This window comes from Miniopterus schreibersii, assembly GCF_964146895.1.
Source record: "Miniopterus schreibersii genome assembly, chromosome: 15".
NCBI lineage: Eukaryota > Metazoa > Chordata > Mammalia > Chiroptera > Miniopteridae > Miniopterus > Miniopterus schreibersii.
In genome coordinates, this window is record NC_138115.1 from 41,372,273 (window position 1) to 41,383,851 (window position 11,579).

Below are 11,579 nucleotides of genomic sequence, written 5' to 3' on the forward strand. Positions count from 1 at the left end.
TTTACAAATAACATCCACTGTGGCATTGGAAGGCAGCTGAGTCTAACTCAGATGTAACACTTTTCACCAAACATTTTAAAATACATCATTAGTCTTTTCATCCAAATGCTTTTGGTCAAGGCTGTCCTTTGTAGATTACGTGGCTCAGGAAAGTACAAAAGCCAAATGCAAGATCCCTGAGTGGCCCCCAAAATCTTTAACGACGTAGGGCAGGGAACTCCCCCCAGATGGTTGATATCTTTGATCTTTGGTCTTATACCCCAATACATGTGCTCCCTGTCACACACGCATGGGATGGATGCCTTCTCAATATTCATTTCTTTGTATTTCTGGGAGGGAGAATGGTGTTTCAAGAAAGGCTTCCTTCACTCAGGAAGCGTTAAAGCTGAAGCAGAGGTGAGATCAGGCTTGGAGTCTGCACAGGAACCACTAGGCCACCAAGTCACGCTTTCCTTCCATCTTACACCGGTTGGTAACCGCCCGTGACGGAATCTTGCAGAAATACAATCACTCTCAATTTTTGAAGGGCTAATTATCTACTTTGTGCATTTCCTCTGTCTTTTCTTTTCGACTCTTAAAACTTGGGGCTCTATTTCCTTTTATTAACATGTCACCCTGAGGGTGGAAAAAGAAACAATGGGAAATAAAATTCAAATCAGTATTTTGCTTTTTGTTAAGTATTGGTTTATTGAAGGAGTTTGAAATCATTTGTAAAAATTAATGTCAGAGCATTATATACTGTTGATTTTTTATTACCCATGATGTTCCCATCCCATCCACCACAAATAATTGAGAGTTGGCTGTATTCTTGCAGAGTATAAAGAAAAAAAACTGTAGCTAATAATTTGGCTTCCCCCCCAAAAAAAGCTGTTTTGGTTTCATTAACTTTTGAAATTTGAACCAGTAGAAAAGGTCAACTCAGAATTCAGTTATGAGAATATAATAGCAGCTCTTGGTTAAAGACACACTTTTGTCCCTATCTTAAGTCTTTCACCAAAAAAAAAATCCACACAATTCATTGTTTTGTTTTGTTTTTGTTTGTTTTTTTTACTTTTCATTACTGTATTAAGGCTGAACGACCTTGACAATCCAGCGGATTTATTTAAATAATCATTTCAAATTTAAATAGTGTCCAAAGTGTAACTTTAGTGTTACACTTTGTATTTTAAACCCTCTGGTCTTAGATTATTAAGAAAGATGCTCTGTCCGCCTCCCTAAATATGTTATTTCCTCATATATAAAAAAGGAGTCATTCCACACTTTTCAGGAACTGTAAGTACAATTTCAAAGAGACACTTGAAAAAGTTTTTTCCATTCTGGAAATCAGTGCTTTCATTTCTTTAAAAAGAAGAACTAATTGGAAGATTAATTTTAAAAATATATGGGTAAAAGTGTTCTTGCTATGAAATATTCAGTACACAATTTCTTAAAAAAATTGGGACACAGCTTCTTTTAAACCCCTGGTTTCAGGCCATATTTGACTTCATGGAACTTCTGGAGCATCATCTAATTTTGAACTTAATTTAAGAGCATTTTGTACTGCTGTTCTGACTGTCATGGAAAGTTCTGTAATTCTATGGTGTTTCTGGTTTTATTTTTAATATTTTCATCTGTACCACAGTCAAACTAGCTACCATTTCCCCCATTCCTTGGGCTTTCTGTAGATCAGTGGATGTTAGGTTTAAACTTCTGTTTTCTTTGATGAAGCTTTCAATAAAAAATGAAAATAAAATCAACCCAGTAGGGCCATTGTGTTCTTCACTCTTCCAGAGATGGGTTGGGGGAGGGACTGGTGGGAGGGAGCAATGTCTATACATGTTAGATTCCGTATGCTGATGGCTTCCTACAGAATTCCTCAAAGAAAGAGCCATTCATGGAAACAATGTGAGAGAGGAGGGAGCATTCTGTTCGTGCAAAGAGGCATGAGGAAATCACTATTTGGGGGTGTAGGGGGTAATAGATCACTTAGATCTTTCTAGGACCTTATACACTGTGCCCACTTTTTAGGCTTAGGGATCTGGTGATCATCCAGCTCCTCTGTCCAAACATGCCTAACACCAGCAACTACTCGATGCATCTTGTGTGAAGGTCAGGAGACAGAAAGTTATATGTAACACTAAAAAATTTTCTTTTGACACCTGTGGTTTTTAACCCTGCAAGGATTAAATACCAGGTCAACCCAAATCCTAAGTGTCCATTTTTCAAGCTGTGGATGGCTATGCTAAGCAAGTAACCAGAAACTATATTTCTCTGGTCCAGAATAGTCCAAACTAATTCAAAGCTCATATTCAAGGGCCCCAAATATTCTGTGCTATAATATGCATTTGCTGTGTTGTTTAAGAATATCCAATTCTACTCTAGAAGACAGGAAAACAAGTGAGATGAAAAAAATTAATATGATGTGTTCAACGCAACAAAGTCATGTTTAAGAAAGATAAAAAATAGAGTATATGTAAAAAAAGAGAAAGACCAAGAAAATGCTTTATGTTTATGATGCACTAAATATACACAAAGTACCTTGTAGCCTGGATACACTAAATATACATGAGAAATGTGGCTGAGGCCTTCATTCGGCCATCCTTTGTAACCCTTGCAGAGCTCATCAGGGTAACTGGTGAACTGCAGTTACTTCCTTCCCTTCCCTCAGAGGCAGCAAGCATGTTTCATTGGCTCCTTCCTTCTCTTGTCTGCCTTGCTCAAACCAAGCTCCCTCGGGTCCTTGTCACACACCAAGCGAGGGAAAGGTTGACGAGGCAGAGGGAGATGCAGGAGAAAGGAACACTGCAGAACATTCAGCTAGTGCGGTCCTTCCAGCCCTCTTGCACCCTGCCTTCGGTGAGTGAACCTGCTCCGTGGACCTCCCCTTGCTGCGTGCTGTGGGCTGGAAACCGATGTAACGAGCCCTGTGCTTTCAGCATACAGTGTCGGGTAAACGTAGATTTACAGTTGTTCATATGGAAAATAATGCAATAATTAATAATACAAGAGTGAACTCTGTGTTTCGTGTACTCACAATTGTAAACCTACTTTTGCCTTACCCTGTGTTTAATTGGCCTCTGAACCTTTCTGTTCTGTGGCCTCGAGTACAACTTGTACTTGGAGGCTACCACGGCATCGAGGTGATTTCCCATGTGACAGCGTCATGCTTTAGAATATAAGCAGCCCAGAGAGAGTAGAGAGAGCGACCCAACCAGTGTCCGGGTTCTAAGAGCGTGTTGTGTGTTGTGTATGCCCCTTTTCCCTATATGAGTGTCTGTTCACCTTGCACTTCTTGGCAGAAGAGGAAGTTGGAAGAGAAAGCTGGAAGAATGGAATTATTGGAGAATGTAAGAAAATAAGACTGAAATAAAGATCGTGAATTTAATTTCACCCACATTCCATCAGGGTTTTTTTTTGTTTGTTTTTTTTTCCCAAATGGTTCTTTTACGTTCATTTGTTTTTCAGGAATTAAAGACTTTTAATAAGAGAATACCACCACCACCCATATGCACAAAATTCTTGCAGGGCATTTGGGAATTTCCTGAAATGCATCCATAGGCTTTTGGTAAAAAAGTAAAGTAAAAATCCTTTGTTTTAAGATATAAAGATAAGAGAAAGAAGACTAGAGAATGAGGAATCACGGCCTCCCTTGTATAAAAAATAACCATGATTTCTTGACCTCATATCTGTGTATTATTTTAGTGTTTTATCATCTTTTTCTCCCAAAAGAACTCAGTGCTTTGTCAATTCTCAATAGTTCCAATAAAGTTCATATTTAATAATGCTCTTTTAAAGGGAGGCTGCTCTCCAAAGTTAGTAAAAAGTAGTATAGCTCAAACTTAATCTCAGAGGATTTCATTATTTCTAAATTTTCTGCAGAAGAGTTTCATTTACAGTGTGGATGAAAAAGTCTTTCCATATATCAGAAAGCTGTCTTTTTATTTAAATCCTCAGACGCAGGGTGCAGCTTCCCTCCCAGGGCCTTTCTCCCGCCCTGAGGAAGGGACAGGTTACTACTGTGATAAAGCGGTCAGCAGGTGGCGCTGCTGCATTAGTCTCCAGTGGATTCCAAACCCAAAACCCGATTCCGATTCCCAAGCAAACCGGCACTGGGAGGTGTTGCTGCAAGAACAAGAGTCAGCACTAACTGAGCCTTCGCTCGGTGCCAGGCCCTGTGCCACGTGCTCCACATACCTGAGTTCACACGACCCTCACAAGAGTGCTCTGAGGAGGTACTGGCATTGGCCCCGTTTTTCAGATGAGGTTTGGAAGGTTGGGTTACCTACCCAGGCACCTACATCCATGAAGGGCTAGAGTGTGCTTTTAAAAACATATCCAAAAGCTCAGCCCCTGGTTCTCAGGTTTCTCTTCTGCAATGATTTTGGGAAATACCAATATGGAGGACATTTTAAAAAATATCTTTTCCAAGAGGTCACCTCACTTGGCCTGAGACTGTGTGACCTCTGCAGAAGAGGGCATTGGACACCATTCACATCATCTTCGTCACAGAAACCCAACACAATTCACATTTTCCATCCCAGGAATAACTTGCTGTTTCAATCATCTCTGTGATTTGTTCTGGAGGAAAGAGCCTGTCTACGAAGTGGATAGGCATAACTTTTCATTGCCTCATTCATTTAACAGTGCCTAGCGCATGGACACTCCATAAATATTTTAATTTCTCGTTTACAAGGATGTCCTGCTCTAGTAGGCAGAGGCTATGACAACACTGTAGTGTGAAATAAGACCTGGGGACTTTGGGAGCAATATGTTTAACCTTTTTGTGGCTGGATGCAGTAAAGTCTCTTCTCATCCACACATATGGAAGCTCTTCCAGGCCCCTTGCTGCCGCCTTTTCATGGTTACCTTTTTCCCCAAATCATCTGGAACATTTAACTCATTGACAGTAAAGAGAGAAGAATCAGCTATTCTGGGCATAACTCTAGTAACAGCTATGATTTATTACCACTGATCTTTTTACAACCATGCCAGGGAAGTGCTGGCCACATTTTAAACATGCGGGAACTAGGGCTTTAAAAAGTTGCATGACTCGACCATGTTTTCATGGTGCAAGCTTATGCCCAGCGATATACAAAGCCAAAGATTTCTCTCTAATGTAGTGCTGGATCCAATGATATGACTTAAAGGGATACGTTTCTTGTCCAAAATAACTTTTCTATTATCTGAAATTTCAACATTATCATTTTATTCTTGATCACAAAATATTGGAAAAAGTACTGAACAGGCATTGAAAAGACCTTAGGTTCTCACTTTAGGTATTCCATCTACAACACATTTTCTCTCTCTCTCTCTCTCTCAACTCCAGCTTCTTTATCTGTCAAAATGCATACCTTTTACTTCCCACAGTGGAGATCAGGATAAAATGGGCAATGAGTATATCATGTGTAAATCCTCTAATAATTGTAAAGGCAAACCAAAAGCAACACCTCACTTTAGTTTTTCAGTCCTGAATTTCCCCTTGAAAGCACAAGATGTTCTTGTGAAAGTTCCTCCTGATAGCTAAGGGCAAGATGGATATCTGAGAAGATGGAAGGAGGCAAGAAGACAATAGTAGAGCAGAGGTTAATAGTCAGCTGCTTCGCAATGTTGCACAGATTCTCCCTGCTCAAACCCCTTTGTTCCCAGGCCACAAGAACGAGAACATATAGAAACTGAGCTGCTAGTTGAGCTAACTCCCTCCACAATGTCAGATGATAATCCTTTAAAATCACCCAATCTACAAACATGCTCTGCCTTGTTGGAGCCTCCAACACAGTGTCAAGTAATGTAAAGGCAGCTATTGATAGAGGGGCCAGGTCTTAGCAATTAGATATGACTATTACACACCGGCACCGCAAACAGGACCGAAGAACTGGGCGTAGGGTCTTCTGTACACCTCAAGTCCATAAGGTATGTTCATTCCAAGACGTAGATGAGATCAGAGTAGCCAGACCAATAAACAAGTTGCATCAAACTCAAGTATTTCCAGGACAAGTGACTGCTATTAGAAAATGAAAATGAGATCCAGCCTTAAAAGTATCTGAAAAAAATCTAAGGAGCATGAGACAGTGGTTGTAAAAAATACATCTAACTCTGCCTTTTTGCCTGCCACCATGGTCCCCTCCTCCCTCCCGGTCTGTTGTCTCAGGGCTGACTTGTTTCATGTTTGGTTTTGGTTTTTTTCTTTTTGCTGAAATATAATAACATCATAAAGAAGCATGCATATATTATAAATGTCAGCACAATGATTTTCATGAACTGAATACATGGGGGTAACCAAGAAACAGAATATCAATTTCCCAAAGACACTGCCCTCCCATGTTCCTTCTAGTCATTTCGTAACCACCCCCACCCCACCCTCCAAGCTAATTATTTTGAACTCTAACAACCTGGGATGATTTTGCCTGGTGCTTACTTTATATAAATGCAGGTTGGCTTGGCTTTTAGGAGAATGTCAGTATTATGCATGAAGAGAGGAACAACAGTTTTGCTCATGTTCGGAACCCCAGGATATCTATTGTTCTTAATACAAGGCTATATTATCCAAATTTTAAAGATCTTTAGTTTCAGCGATCGCATGCATTCTTGTTCCTGCCCTATAAAGGATGTTTAGCATCCTTTATAGCTAAGAAACACAGCAAAAGTTCTGAAAGAAATGTCTTAAGAGAGTCGGGGCACATTCTTAAAGCAACAGTGCAGTCCCCAGGAGAGGCTGGATCTCAGGCTTCCTTGAGGGTTTGGTAGCACATCACTCAGTGTCTGCTCATCCCCTCTGGGTGACATGGGGTAGCCGATGTCAGACTTCACTGGGAGACCACCCAGAGCCAGGAATTACCGACACACCATTGTTAACGCAGCCGTACTGCATATGGAGTAAATTAAACCCACGCCCACCAGCGCAACAGGCAACCTCTTTGGCTTCTGACTGTAACATAAATTGCTCAGGACTCTCCTTACTGTGGGGGGTTTGCTCTCACCGCCTTTCCTCCTTCCCGCCTGAGTCCCTCCTGCCAGGTGGAGATCAACCGGGTCTCTTTACGGCGTTTCCCAGGTGTGTGCTTCGGGGTTTATGTAGCATTGGGGTGGAGGGGTTACTACACAGCATTCTTTTCCCACTGTGGTCCTGGAGGAAGGAATCACAGCCTTTGGGGACCTCGCAAAAGCCAACTGCTTTGGGGAACCCGCAGCAGCTGCCATTAAAATGCGCGTGGAGCTTTCAATATTTTGCAATCTGATCAAGCCTGAGTCTGGGCCTCAGGAATGTGGCTTTCACCAGGGTTCCTGCCCCTCCTTCGTATTGCACTGATTGTCCTGTGTGGGCCCCTGCCTCTCTGTCCCCTGTCCCTGGCTGCAAAGGACTTCCAGCAATGCTCCACGGCCACGGTGTGTGTTTTGCTTTCCCCCACTCTAAGACTTTTGACATTTTTAGCCATTTCCTTTTCAGATATTTAATCATGTTATTACAAAAGTAAATTTATCTCAAACCTGACAATTAAACTTCAACTTCATCTTCACGCACAGCCATCCATGTTCATGAACATTGTCTGCTACACTTCTGAACAGGAGTGCTCCTCCAAACTTGAAGAGTAGTAAAAATAGGGTGTTGGGTCCCCGTCAAGATGGCAGAGTAGGTAGATGCTGCGCTCACTTCCTCCCACGATCACATTAAAGTCACAACTAAATTATAGAACCACCATCCTGGAGAATCGCCTGAAGACTAGCTGAGCAGAACTCCTACAACTAAAGCTAGAAAGAAGTCGTGTCTAGACTGGTGGGAGGGGCAGAGATGTGGAATGGGCTGGTCCCACACCCAAGTGTGGCCGATAAAAATTGGGAGGTTAAGACCCAGAAAGGGTATCTCAGCTACAGAGTTACCCACGGAGGCGCAAGGGATCCCAGCCCCGCGTCAGACTCGCAGCCCAGAGCCCCAGCGCCAGGAAGAGGAGCCCACAGCTGGCTGTGAAGGTTAGCAGGGGCTCCGATCGGGTGAGACTGAGGGCTGCTTAGCTCCAGGTGTCCCCTTAACGGGCCGAGCACACACTCCCTAGCTAACAGCCGCAGATCACTTTGTAGCCCTACCAGGTGGCCCCAGCACTGGATCCCCTCCCAAGAGGCCCCAGACCAAACACCTGGTTCTGCTTCAGGCCACAGAGCACCACACAATTAGTACCACAAACAACACTCCAAAGGGTAGAGTGGGCCGGCACCAGAGCCTCACTAAAGCAAATCTTACTTTGTGAGGTCAGCACCCCGCCCCAACCCCCCCAACATCTCGTTCTCTGTAATCACAGGCAGTGAGCCAAAGGGTCAGTCCTACCCACTGCTGTGCCAACAGCAGTCAAGGTTTAGCTACAACAAAAAGCACACATAATCCACACTAGGACCGTGTTCATTAGATTATGATAGAGAAGTTTTTTAAAATTCAAACTAATTTAAAAAAGAAAATAAATACCTACCATGATTTCATGGCAGATAACTTTATTTTCACTATGCAGTGCTGTGTCATTTTTTCATTTACATTACCACACTTTCACTATATTATTTTCAATTGCACTATTTTAAACATTGAATTAAGTCCTCTTGAACAGACACACTATGATTTGCCTTTGGTCTTAATTAATAAAAACAGAAAAATATTATGAACCATACTATTGAGCAATGCTCGGCAATTTACTTTTGAGGAGCTGAACTCTAAACTACTTAACTAAAAAGAGTCAGCTTCCTTCAGCAATACCCAGAAGACCACCGCATGTTATTTACTTTAAGCTGCTTACATTGATTGGCCACTGCACTCAGATTCATGTTGAAGATTTCAGGCTCAGATAGAAAAAATAATACTTGAGATGGTGAGGTATACTTAGTTTTTAAATTTTTATTTTGGTTACAGTTTTATGTTCTTCAAATGTAGGACAAACAGGTGAAGTTGAATGTCAAGGAGTTCTTATTATCTCCAACAGTAATTTTGAACTAATAAGAGGTGGTTATTTAGCAAAATAAAGTAAGGTGCAGAACAATGCATGTGTTGTGCCACAAACTGAGTCGCAAAAAGGAAAATCTGTGTGAGTTTTGATATATGTTTATCACTTTTCTATTTACACCCCCCCACACACACACCCCTACATACAATCTACTTGTACAGGGATAGATGTATCTGAAAATGTTCACAAGAAACTCATCACTGGTTTATTCCACAGGGGGAAAAAATGAGTTTTTAAAGGAGGTTTTTAAAACTATATGTTTTTCATATATTTTACATTTTTATTCTGTGAATATCTTACCTCCAAAAAAAAAAACCCAAAAACTAAAATAAACAACAATGGAAAATTATAAAGAGTAAGAAAGAGGTGAATATTTTTAGAAAAGATATATGTATAGGTTTTGAACTCTCCAGGCCTCCTTGAAATGAAATGGTCTAACTACCAGGAGGGAAGCGTCATTCGGGGTTCACAATGTGTGAGTGTTGGGCCTCTTAGACACTTGGTAATGCCCTCTCAGAAAATGTTATTAAAGGCAAATAAAATACATAAGAAAAAAGATATCAGTCATTTTGTAAAACATGATCAAATGTGTAAATTTTAAAAATTTGATACAAGAATGTACGTGCTTCATTACTGATGCCATAAATACAAATTAATGACGTGTTTAATGACTTCTGGGGTTTTGAATTATCTGCAACAACTGTAGTGCGAGGGTGTGAAATTATTTATAATTTATATCAGTGACACAGTACTTGGAATAGTATGTACTATGGTTTGCTACTTATAATTGTAATCGAAGATAAAGTTAAATTTCTGTTGGATGTTAATAAAAATAAAGGACTATTTTTTGTCACTCATGTTCAGAGACTCCCAAAACAGTATTGCAAGACTTTCTTGGGAAGTATGTTGAGAATCCTTGTTGGTACTGGTAGGGAGGAGAAAACCACTTGGGATAAACCCATTGAGTGCAAAGCCCATCTGAGGGAATCCGAAGACTCACCTCAGAGTGATGTCTGAGCTAGATCTTAAAGCACCAGCAGGAATTTTCCAGATGAATACAGAGAGCAAATTATGTTTTAGGAGATAGAATGATGTGAACAATAGGAGAAGAAGGAAACTTGTAGACCTACAGCACAAGGGGAGCTGGCCCTCAAATGCAAAGTCTCGGGAGGGCGGGAGGAGATGAGATTGGAGGGGAGAGGAGGACTGTGCGTGGGAGAACCTTGTGACCGGGATTAGTGGGTGAGGAACAGCTTTTGTGGCAAAAGTTAATGAGGTCAGTATAAAGCATTTTGAGTTGGAGCTCTTGGTGAGACATCTAGACGAGAACTTTTAGCAGGCAGTTGCCTACATAGCTCAAGGCTCAAGAAGGTATGAAAAGGGTAAGTCAAGTTATAGCTGGTCACTAATAGCTTGAGTGTGAGTGAGATGGCCCAGGGAGAGAATGGTTAACATAAAATTGAGCCAAGAAAAAACAGTGATCACTCAATGCTGAGTTACAGATAGAGGAAAAGTAGTCAGTAATGGAGGCGGAGAAAAATTGTTTGTAGCTAGGTGGGGAACAGTACAGAATGAGAGAGAAATGAGTTTCAAGAAGAGATAGTACAGGACAACCGAACACTGCTGGGGCGGGTGTGTGCAGAAGCCAGATTGCAAGTGGGCTGAGCAGTGACTGGAAGGACATCTTATTTTTGTCAGCAACGTGTCCTTAAACTAGTAATGACATCCACATAGCTCAACCGCAAGCTGGTCTTAACACAGCAGAGTAGCATATTTAACGGAGATTGGTCTCTTAATTAATGGAGTAGCATATATAAAGGAGAATAGTTTCCTTGATTAAAGTCCATTATAATTATAACAAAATCTTATGGATTACTTTAAAACCCTGTATGTGAAATAAAGTCTGTCTTCAGTCTCGTGCACACCTAATATGTGATCCTTAAAACAAATCGTGATGGTAACACCAGCAGAAGAATCAGCATTCAAGCTCAGACTTCAGACTTAAAATCAAATCCCATCATTCCTTTAGCTGCATTACATCATATTGGTAACGGCTGCAGAGTGGAATATCAATTATGTGTGAGTGTGTTTGCATGTCTGGGTTATCTCATGAGCCCATTTGATCTACGAGAATCACTTTGGTTATTACCGAAGGCAAGCAGAGCCTCTTGGCAGTAACTATCTTTTATTGCATCTGCTAAGCAGAAATCCTTGCTCTGTTTTAAGCATTGCCTAAATGTTTAAATATATTATGGCCCAGCAACAATGGATTTAATTGAAAGCACCCTTGTAAAATAAATTCTGTCAGCAGCAATTTGTAGAAATTTTTGAAATATTGCGGTGTTTGTGTTTACAAGCGCCAGAATTCTGACATAGTTCAGACCAGAGAGCAAAGGGTAGGAGAGTCAGGAGTAAGAAAAAAAAGTATTTCCACTTTCTTCTGTAATAACTTTCTGGTTACTATATGCATTTTTTGGTCATGATCCACCATTCAATGATAACAAATGCTAGAAATTAATATAGGTTGGTGTCTACATTTCTTTCAGGTTTTTCATTATATAATTTTTAAAAATTTTATTACAATATTCTGAGCTCTATTTAAAAGAATATTTCCTTGTCTAC